Source organism: Rhineura floridana, chromosome 10, assembly GCF_030035675.1.
Source record: "Rhineura floridana isolate rRhiFlo1 chromosome 10, rRhiFlo1.hap2, whole genome shotgun sequence".
In the NCBI taxonomy this organism is placed as follows: domain Eukaryota; kingdom Metazoa; phylum Chordata; class Lepidosauria; order Squamata; family Rhineuridae; genus Rhineura; species Rhineura floridana.
In genome coordinates, this window is record NC_084489.1 from 76,734,024 (window position 1) to 76,751,698 (window position 17,675).

At 43.4% G+C, this 17,675-nt stretch overlaps 1 long non-coding RNA gene across 2 annotated transcripts in view; it reads left to right on the plus strand.

Moving 5' to 3' along the window:
- Positions 1-829: 829 nt before the first annotated feature.
- The window catches only part of LOC133365480 (uncharacterized), a 46,492-nt gene continuing 29,646 nt past the window's right edge, over positions 830-17,675 (plus strand). For both annotated transcript variants that reach the window (XR_009758225.1, XR_009758226.1), the window contains exons 1-2: positions 830-887; positions 1,421-1,483. This is a non-coding gene — a long non-coding RNA (uncharacterized LOC133365480). The remainder of the gene's footprint in view (positions 888-1,420; positions 1,484-17,675) is intronic.

A 17,675-nucleotide genomic window follows, 5' to 3' on the forward strand; every position in this document is an offset into this window, starting at 1 on the left:
CAAATATGGCTGTTGTACAAACCACAAAGATGTCTGTAATGCACATTGATTGTTGCACAAAGAACTTTTAATGGCTTAGCTTGCATTTCCTTCCTTTTGTGGGTTTGACTATTGGGAAAAAAGTAGTCTTAACACAACTTGGGGGCTTGTGTTGGCCCATTAACTTTTTGGCCCATTAACTTCTCAATTTTTCCTTTTGAAAATATTATTGTAAATTATTAAAAGCTCATTCTGATGATGTTTGGAAGGTGTCTTCAACAGCAAAATACAGCAAACTGGATTGTAAGCAAGTAATCAGCACCAGGATCGCAGTTCTTTTTAACACAATAAACCTACACACACATACATGAACACACCCCTGCCTGTGAAAGTGTCATGTTTGTTAATGTTTCATGTATTTAATATTTATATTTCTGTGAACTGCATTGTTGTTACCCACCTGGAACCTGCAGGATCAGGTGTGTTAAAATCTAAATAAATAGATAGGTGGGAAGTCTCCTTAAGTACCTCAAGATTTATGCCCACAATACTTTAAGACTTTCCTCTGTAAAAACTCTTTATCTCCTGGCACTGCACCCAACCTACGTAAGTTGCTGTTATTCCAAGAGCTAACACATTCGCGAACTGAGCCAACAGCTGCGTGACGCTGATGAACTACAAGGAGAAAAAAAAAAAAAAAGCACCTGCGGTTACCCTCCTGTGTAAATCTTGGCATGTCAGCATGCTCAAATTCTTTTGCTGCCACCTGACAATGTTGCAAAATCTTCCTGAGGCCACGAAGGCCTAGTGGCTGCAACCCACAGTGCTTTACCATTCATCTTAAACCTTTGCAAGCATCAAGCAGGCTGGATTATTTTCACTGGTAACAAGGAGAGATTCAACCAGAGGTATCGGTCATAAATCTGTGAAAGTCAGACACAAATAAGCTCCCATGGATAACCATGGAAATAGACTTAGGGGGCAATCCTACCCACCCACCCCAACGTGGCATGGCCACCACCTGTGCATAGTGGCTGGGGTGGAAGGTGAGTAGGCAGGGCATCATGTGTTGGCAGCAGGGCTGGCTCAGGATTGAATTCAGCCCCACTCCCTTCCTCCCTCTAGAAAGCCACATTGCAGGGGTTTCTTCTGGCTGCTGCCAGCTGGGATTCCACTGCCAGTACTTGCACCCTGCACATGTGGCAACTAGAAAGGGGAGCTCTATGCCAGCAGAGTCACACTGGCATTACTCTATAGGCAGCAGAAGGCCAACAGAGGCTAGCAAGGCTGGAGGGAGAGAGGCCTCTGCCCAACACACGCAAACTCCCAACCTGGTGCAAAGGGGGGTTGGATTGCTCTTGCAGTCGTGACTACCTAAGTCCTGTCTGTTTCAGTGGGACTCAAGTAATTCTTAGTTTTTTCTGGATTGTGTGAACTTTAGAAGCAAGAAGAAGGAGTAAGGAAAGCAGCCACACCAATGTGGGAAGATGGGTGCTCCTGTAAGGTAAGAACCTTCCAGGGCACGAGAGCCCTGGCTTCAAAAAGCTTCTGCCATCAGAAGATTCAGGGAGTGAGTCACTTGTCTGAGTATCTATGCGAATATGACTTTCAGGGCATCCTTTAGATGTGAAACGGAATTTCGGAAAGACTGAACATTTAACAAGTTTATAAACTGCACTTCATTTCTTTTTTAATTTTGAAATTTAGCCTTGAAATTTGATGTTTGAATTTTGGAATTTGAAATCTGACTGTTTAGTTCCCCCCCAGTCTTGTCATAGGGGGTGTTTCCTGGCTGGCTAAATGAAAACAGTGGATGCAAAAACGTCCTAATGCCGTTTCAAGTCTGCAGTCAGATTTTATTTATTCATTCAATTGATGTCCTGCCCTTCCTCCAGCGGAGCCCAGATCAGCATGGATACTCTATGCCAGCTTGCCTGGTGCTGTCAAATGTTGATTGTGACATGTCAGATACTAGCAAATGTTGTTCTGAAAAATCAGTGGATGCTGACAGTCAGTGTTGAATGTCAAATATTCATCCAGCCAAAGAATATTTGGAGAATATTTGCTATCCAGATTCACAGAATGGGATTTTGAGAAGAAGTGTGTGTGTGTTCATTTCACATATGACATATTCATGGCATTGTAAATGAAAGCTTCCATCCAATGTTACTTTAGGAATGGTGAAGGGTAGAAATATGTGAACCAAAATGCAACTATTCTTCAAAAATTAAAAAAAATCCTTCAAAGTGTGGATAAGAATGCATATACTAGTGAAGATGGCATACAAAAATGCTTGTGAAGATATTAGGCAAAATTGCATACAAAAAATCTGTATGTTCGAACCATGCACTAAAATGCAGATAAATTTTCATGAGGACTTTTAAAAACACTTTGTAAACTGATGCACAAATGTGCTAAACTGACTTTAAGTTTGGAAAAATGAGAAAACAGACTTGTCAATTCCTATGTTACTCTGATATTAGTTGCAAAGCTTTAGATAAATGGCAAAAAGTTGGGAGCATCTTTTAAGTGCCTTCAGGTAAGCCAAGTCTGGCTGACTTGGACTTCATCCTGACTCTATACATATCAGGAAGAATCGATTGTGTCGCCTCCCCCTGGGCATTTTATTCAGTATAAGACTTTCTCAGCAATGCCATTTCCAAATTGCTCCTGGGGCAGCCACGGGCAAAACTCAAAGCAATCCATGGATACCTACAGGCTTTAGGGATGGGCGAGAAATTTGATTTAGTTTGTATTTGCCAAATTGATCAAATTCGCACTTTCCAAAACAATTAGAAAACCGAAAGCACAGTCATCCTTAGAAATTTGCACTTATTCAAATTTTGCAATGCAGTTCCCCAACCAAGCAATGTTTACAAATATGCATATGTTAGGGGACAGTGTGCATAAAAATGAATATATGAATGAAAAGAACATTCAAAATGCATTATATGATTAGACATTGCTTGCATAAATGTGTACCTTTGTCAAAACTGCCTACAAGGTGTTTAGTAAGAGAAATTCACACTAAAATGTTGGAGAGTTTTCATGAGGATTTTTTCTTTTAAATATCATAAATTGTTGCATAAATGGGGAAACTGAATTTAACATTGGAAAAATGAGAAATGGAGAGAACCGAAACTGACAGATCTTTTCATCTCTACTACCATGTGCCAGCGTTGCCATCAGCAGGGAGGGGTGAATCTGCCCGTTTTGTGGATCATTTTGTGGATCATTAAACCTAGGAATTAACTGCATAAGAATACTTGAGTAAACAGGCTGTTTTTAATAAGTGGCAAAACAGCCACACTGGAGGAGCCTGCGACACCCCCAAAGGGAAATTATTCTATATGGTGAGTGCCATTGCGAAGAAGGGCCTCTTTCAAGTTGTCATAGGATGAATTTCTCCTGGATGTCAGAGAGCTGACATGGTCTCCTGATGATTTTAGTGAATGGGCTATATAGGAAGTGGCATTATCACAGGTAGTTTGGTCCCAAGCTGTTCAGAACCGTGTATGTCCATAACAAAGCCATAAACTTGGCAGCCAGTGCAATACCTTCATACAGGTGTTATATGTACATGGTAGGATGCTCCTCTGAGGAACCTAGCTGCCGTGTCTTGCAGAAGCTGTAGTTTCCAAACCAACCGCAAGGGCAGCACCACGTAAAGCTCCTGTTCTGGTTGCTGGAAATTTCCCCAGATCATTTAGAAAACCTTGGGATTCTGTACGTCCCTGGGGGTGGACCATCTTAATAGACCTCTCCCCCAACATTGTGAGATGAAACCATACTAAGAAATGGTCTGACCTTCTCTCTCTCTCTCTCTCTCTCTCTCTCTCTCTCTCTCTCACACACACACACACACACACACACACACACACACACACACACACACAGACCACCTTTGTCAGGACAAAGCCCAAACTGAGGGTACACCCCACTGTGCGTTAGCTCATTGACAAATTGAGGCTGCCCTGTGGTTGTCATGGAGGCCATGAAATCCCAAGCTGGCCCACCAAGGGTGGTCTCAGCATGGATGTTGAAGTTCCTCAGAACAATATCCCTGGGGTTTGCAGCACCACATCTGAGACTACCTCAGCCAGAGAGATTGATGGGCTTCCCTGCTATAAGTTCTGCAGTTGCTACAAGATCACAATCCATTAGAATGTGTTCCCTGTGGAATATACTGCTTCCCCCTCCCCCGCAACCTCCCCCCCATGTGCTCTTGCTGTAATAAGCAGCTCAGAGTTGAGGGCTGTAGAAAGATGTCATGGATGGAAGGCCCATGGTGCCCATTCATACACCTTTCCACTACTTAAATACAATTGTAGGTTTTTCCAAGTTCAAAGAGTAGTTGTTTGGTGCTCTACACAGCTGTTCCAACTGAGTTCTGGGCTTGGAGCCAGAAGGTTGTATAAAACACCTTTAGAACATGCCTATCCCCTCTTAGAACATTTCGTGGTGTGCACGGTGTTTTAAATTCTCACCAAACCTGTTCTGTTCTTTTGAAACCATAAATAGTCATGGCACATCTGTCTCTAGGCTGCTGTGTTTTTCTTTGAAAACCAATGCTAAGGACATTTCGGGGCTATGTTTCAGAGTGTAGGAGTTCATACCAGGAATGTTGCCAAAATACTTTCTTACACTAATAATTGAGCCCAGCTTATTCTGTTTTCCCACATGATGACTGTGTCTTTACTATGTTGAGTTGAAGCTACTTCTGAGGGTCTTCACAAGTTATGCATCAATATATTAATTTCCAGAGGGGTAACCTGTTGCAGCAAAAACAACGTTAAGGTCTTAAAAGATCTTAAAGACTAACAAATTTATATGACATAAGTGTTTGTGGAGTAGAGGCCATTTTGTCAGATGGACGAAGTGTTCTCCTAAGTTCCTAAGTTATATATTCATGTGGTTGGGGGTGGAGAGGGGATTCTAAACAGTGAAGGGAAATTAAATGCCACAAGTACAGCCAGTGACAATGACTTGAAAGCTTAATAGTGGTCTGAAAGTAGTGTTGATGATAACACAAACATCCTGGCATTGATGAGCTAGTTATCACATGTAGTGTGATAAAAACCCATTGTCCTGATTCCAGCCACAGGTGATTCAATTGAACTTGATGAATTGTAATTTGCTGGTTTTATGTTGCAATACTTTTTTCCCATGGATGTAAACTATAAGATCACTTATAGTTTCCCAACCAGTGTGCCTCTAGATGTTGTTGGACCACACCTCCCATCAGCCTCAGCCAGCATTGCCAATGTTCAGGAAGATGGGAGTTGTGGTCCAACAACATCTGGAGGCACACTGGTTGGGAAAGGCTGACTTACAGAGTGTCATGGGAGACTAGAATATTCCCCACTTATTTCTAATATATTTGTGTCCATTTATTATTTTGCACAGAGGCTGGCCTGTCTGATATAAAATGTAGGAAAGCATTGCTGGCAGATGGTGGCATACATCACATTGGACAATCTAAAAGGTGCTAAATGCAATACTTGCTTGCAGAGGAACAATTGGGAGTGTACTCTAAGACTGTCGTGTGACCTGCTCCACACCTGAAGTCATGTGATGTAATGTGTGGAATAAGTTGGCATTGCTAGAGAACATGGCCTTGAGGGCCAGACTGGGGCCCCTGGTGGGCCTAATATGGGCCATAGGCTGGAGCTCCCTCATGCTTATCACAGCATTTTAGAATACAACCTCAATTTTTCTCAGAGGCATCTGTCACTTGTTCATTAATGACCTAGAATTAGGAGTGAGCAGTGAAGTGGCCAAGTTTGCTGACGACACTAAATTGTTCGGGGTTGTTAAAACAAAAAGGGATTGCGAAGAGCTCCAAAAAGACCTCTCCAAACTGAGTGAATGGGTGGAAAAATGGCAAATGCAATTCAATATAAACAAGTGTAAAATTATGCATATTGGAGCAAAAAATCTTAATTTCACATATACGCTCATGGGGTCTGAACTGGTGGTGACCGACCAGGAGACAGACCTCGGGGTTGTAGTGGACAGCACGATGAAAATGTCGACCCAGTGTGCGGCAGCTGTGAAAAAGGCAAATTCCATGCTAGGGATAATTAGGAAAGGTATTGAAAATAAAACAGTCGATATCATAATGCCATTGTATAAATCTATGGTGCGGCCGCATTTGGAATACTGTGTACAGTTCTGGTTGCCTCATCTCAAAAAGGATATTATAGAGTTGGAAAAGGTTCAGAAGAGGGCAACCAGAATGATCAAGGGGATGGAGCGACTCCCTTACAAGGAAAGGTTGCAGCATTTGGGGCCTTTTAGTTTAGAGAAAAGGCGGGTCAGAGGAGACATGATAGAAGTGTATAAAATTATGCATGGCATTGAGAAAGTGGATAGAGAAAAGTTCTTCTCCCTCTCTCATAATACTAGAACTCGTGGACATTCAAAGAAGCTGAATGTTGGAAGATTCAGGACAGATAAAAGGAAGTACTTCTTTACTCAGCGCATAGTTAAACTACGGAATTTGCTCCCACAAGATGCAGTAATGGCCACCAGCTTGGATGGCTTTAAAAGAAGATTAGAGAAATTCATGGAGATCAGGGCTATCAATGGCTACTAGCCGTGATGGCTGTGCTCTGCCACCCTAGTCAGAGGCAGCATGCTTCTGAAAACCAGTTGCTGGAAGCCTCAGGAGGGGAGAGTGTTCTTGCACTCGGGTCCTGCTTGCAGGCTTCCCCCAGGCACCTGGTTGGCCACTGTGAGAACAGGATGCTGGACTAGATGGGCCACTGGCCTGATCCAGCAGGCTCTTCTTATGTTCTTATGTTCTTAATGTAAAACTATCTAACAGGAAGGTTTCCAAATGATGCTATATTCTCCATATCCTTCAAGGACGGAGGCAGCATGATTCTGAATACCAGTTGCTGGAAACTGCAGTGGAGATTCATCTGTTGCCATACCTGTGCTCTTTGGAAGGGTGCAAACCCTTGGCGGCATATCACCTCATCATAGGGAAGTCTGGACTTCCCCTTTCCTGTCACCCTTTGTGGCTAATCGTCTCTTAACTGTTGGGTGGGGACGAAGCAATGAAGCCTAGCAGCTTGAGATCTCATACTGGGTTATATATATATAAAAAGCCTAGCTAGTAATAGCATGATGCTTACCCTTTGGCAGGATGCCACGCTGCTCTGGGTAGGGAGGGACAGGAGATAAATTTGTCTGGTATGCATTTTAATATACATCTACCTAATTTCCACTTCACAAGGCAATTAATTATTAATTATTATTGCATTTATATGCCACCTTTCCTCCAAGGTGCTCGCAGTGGTGAATGTGGTTCTCCTCTTCCTCTTCCTTCCAATTTTTCCACACAGCAACCCTTCTTTGGCTAAGGAGCAATGACTGGTCCAAGATTACCCAGTGAGCTTCATGGCTGAGTGGGAATTTCAGCCCTGGAATCTGAGGTCTGATGCATTTTTCCACCCCCCCCCAATGTGTACAAAACATCCATAGGGTTGCCAGGTTCAGGGCCTCAGACTGATCCTGTATCTTTAGGAGAAGAGAAAGTCAACCAAGTGCAGGTGTTCTTGCAACCGTGTAATGGGAAAAACCATAAGGTGGAATTCTCCCTTCCCCCTGCACAACTTTTAAAGTGCTTGAAGTCCCTGCGGTGTTCCTGCCTGTAGGGACAGTTTGTAGAGCAAGGACGGGGAACATATGGCCCTCCAGATGTTATAGGACTCCAACTCCCCTCAGCCCCAGACAGCATGGCCAATGGCCAGGGATGATGGGAGTTGCAGTTGAGCAACATCTGGAGGGCCACAGGTAGCCCATCCCTGTTGCAGAGTGAGCCTTCCATATTGTATCTAAGCAGATGGGCATCCTAATATGTAGCTAGGCTCCAGCACGGCTCATATTCAGTGTCTGGCTGCCTCTAAACCTGCCACCATGATGGGGCATTTTTAGTGCCCTTGAAAGGACTGAAATAGACAGGCAGCTCCATTTCAGCAAGGCCTCCCCTATTTTCTCGAGCATCAGGGAATGTGCAGTGGGGATGAGAGTATGGAGACCTGTCTCAGATAGAAAGGTGGGGTATAAACATTTGACATAAAGAAATGCATGCACCCATATAACATTTTCAGGCACTGAAGGCAAGGGTGCAATTTCTTCTTGGGATACACTTCATGTACATTACAGGCTTTGGATCTTAGCCTGTGTCAAGCAGATATGATTAATGAGATTCTTATGTCAAAGATGAAGGGTCTCATGCTGTTTAGTCATCATAAGAATGTTCACTGGCTTTGAACAGGTGGGGGAGAGCCCCCGCCCACACAGTCAGCTGTTGGATCTGGGCCTTCTAAAGCAAATATTATTGTCCATTGTATAATACAATTCAAGTAAATAGGTATGCACGCTATATCCGTGAATCAAAACAAAAGGTTAAGTGAAGTACATGGACGAGTACTGACATGGCCAACACAGTTCATGTGGAAGCATATTCCCAAGCCTTAAGGAAATGCTATCATGATGTGTTTGTGTGTCTGTGTCTCTGTGTGTGTGTATTGGATGACAACTCCCATAATCTCTGACCATTGCCCATGCTGAGTCTTCACACCTTGAATTTCACTCCAGGTGGAATTCGCTGACAATAATGTGGGACCCCCTGCAAAATCTGTTAATTCTATAGAAAATCAATTTGCTTTCTTTGAAGTTTCTATAGGTATTTCACCTGAAGAGGCTCGCCTAAGGTTTTGTTTTAGGTAGGACCTACTGTCTGTCTAAAGCAGTTGAAACTGGCATTGCTCTCTGTATATAGATGAGAGTTTGCCATATTTCTTATCTGCCCAGGAGAAATTTGACACCTTGTAAGACTCTCACGGTAATACTGGAGACCTGAAGAACTTCTTGCGCAGATGCTCTTTTATAGTGTGATCCTAACCATGTCTACTCAGAAGTAACTCCTCTTGAATTCATGAGCCTTACTCACAGGTAAGTGGGATTGGAATTGCAGCCTGTTGCTTCTGCCTTTTTAGAACAATGCATAAAAATCCAGGCAAGGAATCTTTGACCAGTAAACACACACACACACACGCACACAGAGAGAGCGTTTTCTGTCAGCTGTGGCACATTTAAACCCCCTGCATATTTCATCAGACACTTCACTTATTTCAGTACTTTAAATAAGATTTAATAAAAAGTGGCAAGTTCAGACTTGCTCAGTCTTACTTTTGTTTGCAGTTGGCAATGTACAGCTCTGTGGGTTTGACTACAGTTAATAATTTTAATTACTTACCTTGTTCTATGCAGGCACACTCACTTTTAACTACTTATTGAAAAAAAATACCCATTAGGAAAAAAACCCTCACTATAGCCATATGTAAAACACACAAAAAATAACATTACTACTCTAACTCAGATCAAGCATTCCGCTTCTTAGGATCACAGGAAGCTGCCTTACCCTGATGAGACTGTCGGTCTATCTAGCTCAGTATTGCCTACACCACTGTTCTTCAACTTCAGGTCCCCTGATTTTGATGGGCCACAACTCCCATCATGCCTGACCTTTACCATGCTGTCTGGGGATGATGGGAGTTGTAGTCCAACAACATCTGGGGATCCAGGGTTGAAGAACAGTGGTCTGCACTGACGATGGCCTCTCCCAGTCCTACCTGAGATGCTGGGGATAGAACCTAGGACCTTCTGCAGGCAAAGCTTGCAGATGCTCTACCACTGAGCTATGACCCTTCCCCAATTTCATAGGAAGTTGCCTTAGACCTTTGGTCCATCTAGCTCAGTATTGTCTACGTTGACTGGCAGCAGGTCTCTAGTGTTGAAGACAGGATCTCTCCTAGGCCTACTTGGAGCTGCTGGGGATTGAACCTGGTAACTTCTGCATGCAAAGCAGATGCTCTACTACTGGGCCACGACCCTTCCCATCATACTTTTTGATAGCAAAGAAGCCTGGATTCACTTAGTTGGTTCCCCATTCATTTCCGATATGAGTTATATTATTTTTAGGGCATTTTCCCATGATATATATAAATTTTATTTATTTATTTATTTATTCATTTGATTTATATCATAGCATCATAGAATAGTAGAGTTGGAAGGGGCCTATAAGGCCATCGAGTCCAACCCCCTGCTCATTGCAGGAATCCAAATCAAAGCATTCCCAACAGGTGGCTGTCCAGCTGCCTCTTGAATGCTTCCAGTGTTGGACAGCCCACTACCTCTCTAGGTAATTGGTTCCATTGTTGTATGGCTCTAACAGTTAGGAGGTTTTCCTGATGTCCAGTCGAAATCTGGCTTCCTGCAACTTGAGCCCATTATTCTGTGTCCTGCACTCTGGGACGATTGAGAAGAGATCCCGGCCCTCCTCTATGTGACAACCTTTCATGTACTTGAAGAGTGCTATCATATCTCCCCTCAGTCTTCTCTTCTCCAGGCTAAACATCCCCAGTTCTTTCAGTCTCTCCACATAGGGCTTGGTTTCCAGTCCCCTGATCATCCTTGTTGCCCTTCTCTGAACCTGTTCCAGTTTGTCTGCATCCTTCTTGAAGTGTGGAGACCAGAACTGGACGCAGTATTCAAGATGAGGCCTAACCAGTGCTGAATAGAGGGGAACTAGTACTTCATGATTTGGAAACTATACTTCTGTTAATGCATTTGCCTTTTTTGCAGCCACATCACACTGTTGGCTTATATTCAGCTTGTGATCAACGACAATTCCAAGATCCTTCTCACATGTCGTATCCCTCCCTTCCTCCCCGTAGGAGCCCAGTTCAGCAAACAAAAGCACTAAAAACACACCAAAACATCATAAAAACAGACTTTAAAATATATTACAACAAAACATCTTTAAAAACATCTTTTTTAAAAAAGCTTTAAAAACATCTTAAAAGCAATTCCAACAATTCCAGTTTGGCCCTGTTGACTGCTCCAACTAAAATGCAATATGTCTATCTATCTATCTATCTATCTATCTATCTATCTATCTATCTATCTATCTATCTATCTATCTATCTATCTATCTATCTATCTATCTATCTATCTATCTATCTATCTATCTATCTATCTATCTATCTATCTATCTATCTATCTATCTATCTATTATCCCGCCCTTCAGCAGGAGCCCAGGGCGGCAAACAAAGCACCAAAACACTTTAAAACATCATAAAAACAGATCTTAAAATACATTAAAACAAAACAGCATTAAAAACATTTTTTAAAAAAAGTGAAGTATCTCCCGCTGTAAAGGTTGCTAGAAGGTCCATCAGAAACTGTAGGAGACATCACCCTTTCAGCTGCCTAGTTAGCATGGCCATATGTCCTGTTTTATAGAGGAGAGTTCTCTATTTGAAGATGTCCATTTTCTGAGACACTGATCCAAGTTCAGTTTGAAGAAAAAGAAGCATAAGAAGGGAAATCAGGAGCCTTAAAGTTGCCCATCAGCCATTATCACTTCAGCGATAGACTCAGCAGGGAGACATCTCCTGGTCATTGCATGCCTATTTAAATTATAGTACTTGTTTCAAAATTTGCATCTATGCATAGTAATTAGCTTATGTAACTTTGTACCATCTTTTGTTTCCCTTTTTTTTGGCAATGAGAAGTGGCTTTAAGTAAAATTTTGATAGCTGTAAGAGAAACATTCTAAGTGTTCTTCTGGAGGGAGAGAAAAAGTGATCAACTTGCATATAGGATACTGATCAACAGAGTATTTGTTTTATCTGAACCCTCACATGGAGTCTTGAGATTAAACAAAAGCTACATTCAGCATCCTAGATTATCAGCACATCATTGTAATGATAGCTACTAGTTAAACCCAGGCAAATAGTGGTGACAAGAGTCAAAGTTCTAGACCCTAATGACAAAATAAAACTGACAAATTGCCAGGTTTGGATGGCATCCACCCAAGATTTCTTAAAGAAGTCAAATGTGAATTTGCTGATCTTCTAACAAAAAATATGTAACTTGTTCCTAAGGTCAGGCTTGCCTTGGTACCTGAGGATTGGAAAGTGCCCAATGTAACACCATTTTTAAAAAAGGGGTCTGGGTGAGATCCTGGAAACAGGCTTGTTAGTTTAATGTCTGTTGCAGACATTGCCTTACTGAAGCAGAACTCCGCAAAGGCTTCTGAGTAAGGCTAGCAATCATGGAATAAGAGAAAAAGTCCTATTGTGGATTGATACCAGGTAAAGAAACAGGGAGGAGAGAGAAGGAATAAAGGGACAGTTCTCCCAATGGAGAGATGTAGAAATTGGAGTCCTCCCAAGATCCCAGATCTCCCTGGGATCTCTGCTTTTTAATTTGTTCATAAATGATCTAGAGTTAGGGTTGAGCAGTGAGGAAGCCATGTTTGCTGATGATTAAACAAAAAGTAATTGCAAAGACCTCTAGAAGGATATCTTCACACTGAGTAAATGGGCAGTAAAATGGCAAATGCAACTCAGTATAAAAAAGCACACTGGGGCAAATATATATATACATATATCTAAATTTCACATGTACACTCATGGAGTCTGAACTGGCGGTGACTGAGCGGGAATGAGACCTTGGCATCGTAGTGGACAGCTCAATGAAGATGCTAAGAATTCCATGCTAGGGATCATTAGGAAAGGAATTGAAAATAAAATTGTCAGTATCATGATGTCATTATACAAATCTATGGTGCAAGTGGACTTGGAATACTAGGTAGAATTCTGATCACCTCACTTCAAAAAGGATATTTTACAATTAGAAATGGTTCAGGAAAAGGGCAACCAAAATGATAAAGGGGATGGAGCAACATTCCTATGAGGAAAGGTTAACATTTGGGGTTTTAGTCTAGAGAAAAAGCGAGTAGGTGGAGACATGGTAGAGCTGTATAAATTAATGCATGGTGGGGAGAAGGTGGGTAGTTTTTCTCCCTCTTTCATAACATGAGAACTTGTCGACATCCAATGAAGCTGAATGTTGGAAGATTCAGAACAGACAAAGAAAGTACTTCTTCATGCAGCGCGTAGTTAAGCTATGGAGGCAGTGACAGCTATCAACTTGCCTACCTATAAAAGAGGATTAGACAAATTAATGAAGGATAAGGATATCCATGGCTACTAGCCACAATACCTATGTTCTACTTCCACAGTTGGAAGCAGTATGCTTCTGAATACCAGTTGCTGGGAATCACAAGTGAGGCAAGTACTGTTTCACTCAAGTCCTGCTTTTGGGCTTCCCCAGGGGCGTCACTGGGGCGGTGCGGCAGGTGCGGGCCGCACCGCGTGACACCGCCAGACGGGGGTGACACCCAGAGCTGTCTGCCCCCGCACCGCCTAGGCTCCAACGAGAGCCTTCATGTGCCGCGCCGGCTGCCTTCCTTGGCTGTTAGAAGGTGGCAGCGGCGGCGGTGGCAGCGGTGGCACCGCGCTCCCGGGCCCTGTTGTTTGGCCGCGCGTGTGATCACTCACACTCTTGGGAGACAAGGCGCTGAGGGCCGCATCGGGTGACACCAACCCTAGTGACGCCACTGGGCTTCCCAAAGGCATCTGGTTGGCCACTGTGAGAATAGGATGCTGGACTAGATGGGCTGTTGGTCTGATCCAGCAAGCACTTATGCCCTAGATCTTGTGACATTTCATGAAATTATTTTTGGCATAAGGAAGGGCTCCAACCATTCCCTGGAGCCTTCTTCCCATTTTCCCCTTTTACCAGCACACATTATGGGATAAAGGAAATGACACTCTAGGCTAGCCTTCCCCAACCCAGTGGCCTCTTTTGGATGGTGCTGGCTGGGCTGATAGGAGTTGTAGTTCAAAACAGCTGGAGTGCACCAGGCTAGGGCGGGCTGTGCTAGGCTATTGCATTTGCTATGATATGATGTTACACTGCCTTGATACCACCACTGGAAGTATCTGGGCATCTATTCAGTTCCAGGATTCAACTCCAGTAATGTGTTAAAAGCATAGCACCTTTACAAATATGAAAACCCATCCCTCATAAAAGCCTGCCCAGGATGACAAAATATAACCGAAATAACATGGCCATGTACCACTTCCAGAAGTCACTCAGAGATAAATGGAACCCCGCAAATAATTTTCTAAGATATGTGCTCTGTTCTCAAATTTCCAAAGCCAAAGTTAGTACTAAGAGACAACCTTCATTTTTTAAACATGCCTTTCTTTCTTTCTTTCTTTCTTTCTTTCTTTCTTTCTTTCTTTCTTTCTTTCTTTCTTTCTTTCTTTCTTTCTTTCTTTCTTTCTAAAAAATCCTGTCCTTCCTCTGAGGAATTCAGGGCTGTGTACATGGTCCCTCCTTTTATTTATTTAGTACATTTTTATCTTGCCCTGCCTTCAAAGAGCACAGAGCAGTGTGCAAGGTTCTCTTTCTCCCATGTTATTCTCATAAAAATGCTGTGTGGTAGCAACGATTGCCCATCTAGTCCAGCATCCTGTTCTCACAGTGGCCAGCCAAATGCCTATGGGAAGCCTGCAAGCAGGACCCGAGCACAAGAGCACTCTCTCCACCTGTGATTCCCAGCAACTGGTACTCAGAGGCATACTGCCCACACATAGCCATTGTGCGTAGTAGCCACAAATAGCTTTTGTGGTTGAGCAGAGATTTCAACCCTTGCCTTGCAGGTGGAAGGCTGAGATGACCTGTGCAGTAGAAGGACACTGTGGAATGATGAAGTGGTAGAATGGACTGTACCATATCAGAATGTTTCCCTACTTAAAAAACCCACTGCAAATGGTATGTGTATGTGAGGGAGGGAGAGAGAGAGAGAGACAGCTGGTGAAATACTAGACTAGAACTCTGTGCCTATGTGCTAGCTTTCTTTGCAGGGATTAGGTTTTCTTTAAAAAAACAAACAAGGAAGTAAATGGGTGAGAGTATGTAAATACGAAGTGGGACAGTCCATTATACCACTTTCTTCTGTTGCATGTGCAGAAGTCCCTTGCTTTCACCACAAGTACCTTAAACTGTAAATCTCACCTCTTAAGTCTCCCACAAATGCAGCCTAAGTCCCTCGCTTTAGCCACAACTGGCTTCAGTAAATTGTCTTTCTTAAGACTTGGTCTGCATCAATTGGCCCTTATGGATGTGCTAGGGATAAGGAAGTCTAATCAGCATTGAAAGCAACAGCAAAAACCAGAAAGAATTTTACCTGAAGAATGATGTTAATTCAGAAAGACCAAGGTGGGATGGAGGGAAGCAGATCTTCTGGTCTGGAAAAATCTGTAGTCTTATTTATTTTATTTGGAAGTGTCTCTCTTTCTCGCTCTTCCTCCCTTACAGTGGTTTCTAATCTACTTGAATGTGCTCCACTCATTGTATCACAGGGAACATTTGCCTATTGCTGAAGTCCAAGATTTCCCTGATAGCTACTGATATGTGACTTGTCATAAGACTTTGATGTTGCACTGAAGGGTGGACAGATTTTTGCTTGGATTGACTTCGGTATTCTCATTGTGGTTTTTTTCCTGTTGTTTAGATGCCTTTGCAGCAGACTTATTAGAGATCCATTGACGTAATTAGTAGCAAATGTTACCTCTGTTGTGAAATCTTCAAAGTGCTGGCAATCCTCACTCCTTCTATAACCTCTCCCTCATTTGAAATAACTTCAGTAGTACGAACTCTACTAGAGATGACTCAAAAGAAGTATCTTAGCTGTATAAGGTCTTTGAAAGAAGAAGAGGGAGAATCATTCTCTGTTATGGACAGGACAATAAAGCAATGGCTTTAATCAAACAACAGGGTGGCAGATTTTAGTTAAAGACTGAGGGCTGGATCCAGACTAAGTTAATTGCACGTAGGTCCCAAGGACTTCATGATGAACTTTTCACATTAATTTCAGTGGAACCTTAATCAGGATCCAGTTCTTAAAGCTGCAGTCTTGTGTGTGTGCTTACTTGGGATGGGGTTGCACTCCCCCTGAAGGAGCAGGTTTGTAGCTTGGGGCTTCTCCTAGAACCATCTCTGTCACTTGAGGCTCAGGTAGCCTTGGTGGCATGGAGTGCCTTCTACCAACTTCGGTTGGTGGCCCAGCTGCGCCCCTATCTGGACAGGGATAACCTGGCTTCAGTTGTCCATGCTCTGGTACTGCAATGCACTCTACATCGGGCTGCCTTTGAAGATGGTTCGGAAACTGCAGCTTGTGCAAAATGCAGCGGCCAGATTGGTAACAGGGACCAGACAGTCCGAACATATAAAACCGATTCTGGCCCGCTTGCATTGGCTGCCTGTATGTTTCCGAGCTCGATTCAAGGTGCTGGTTTTAACCTATAAAGCCTTACATGGCTTGGGACCACAATACTTGATGGAACGCCTGTCCCGATGAACCCACCCGTACACTACGCTCAGCATCCAAGGCCCGCCTCCGGGTGCCTACTTCGAGGGAAGCTGGGAGTCTGGCAACAAGGGAGAGGGCTTTTTCAGTGGTGGCCCCCAAACTATGGAATGATCTTTCTGATGAGATGTGCCTGGTGCCAACACTATTATCTTTTCAGCACCAGGTCAAGACTTTCCTCTTCTCCCAGGTATTTTAGCATGCGTTTTAAATTGTTTAAAAAAATTTAATTGTGTTTTAAATTGTTTTTAAAAGATGTGTTTTAAATTTGTATATCTGTTTTTAATGTTTTTAGTTACTGTAAACCGCCCAGAGAGCTTGGGCTATGGGGTGGTATATAAATACAATAAACGAATAAAATAAAATAAGCTCCTTTGAACTTAGTGGGACTTCAGGTGTGAATATAATCAGGTTATAAGACAGGAATGGGGAACTCTTTTCAGTCCAAGGCCAAATTCTCTTCTGGGAAATCCTCCTGGGGCCACATGGCTGCAGAAGGCAGGGCCAGAGGTAAAAGTGGAGGGAGGGATGAATATTAATTTTACCTCTGTGCAGTAGTCTAGTTTCTACGCACACTCACTCATCCCTCTCTATCCTTCATTGAGGCAAGTCAGAGGCATTATCTGAATTTAAGGACACTCAGGGAGGGTGCAAAGGAGAGCCAATAAGGGGTGTGGTCTAGGGGCAGGAAGGGAGTATGGCCTGGAGAGAGTCCCAGGGACTAGACAGAACAGCCTGGAAGGCTGCACATGGCCCTGAAGCTTGAGGTTCCACATCCCTGTTTTAAGGGAAATGGAAATGGACTGCCTTCAAGTCGATCCCAACTTATGGCGACCCTATGAATATGGTTTTCATGGTAAAGAGTATTCAGAGGGGGTTTACCATTGCCTCCCTCTGAGGCTAGTCCTCCCCAGCTGGTTAGGACCTGCTCAACTTGCCACAGCTGCACAAGCTAGTCCCTTCCTTGTCCGCAACTGCCAGCTGGGGGGCATCTGGGCTTCTTGGGACTATACAGCTTGCCCATGGCTGCACAGGTGGCAGGGCATGTAACCCCTGAGCCACTCACTGTAGGGTGATCTTTAGCTGGCCCTTGACACCCAGGAGACATGAGCGGGGATTTGAACTCACAGACTCTGGACTCCCAGCCAGGTTCTCCTCCCCACTGTGCTATACCAGGGTATACCAGAGTATTACAGAGTAATGCTTCTGAATGTTGGAACATGGGCTCGGAATACAAATTGTTTCTACACTCTTCTGAAGTTATGGTCAGTTCAGAATAGTCTCACCTTGTCACCTCTGCTCTCTTCCATTGTTGCCACCCTCTTCCATTTTCCACACACGCTTACTTTTCAGCAGCATCAGTGATGATGGGGAGGGCTGGTGATGGGGGCTC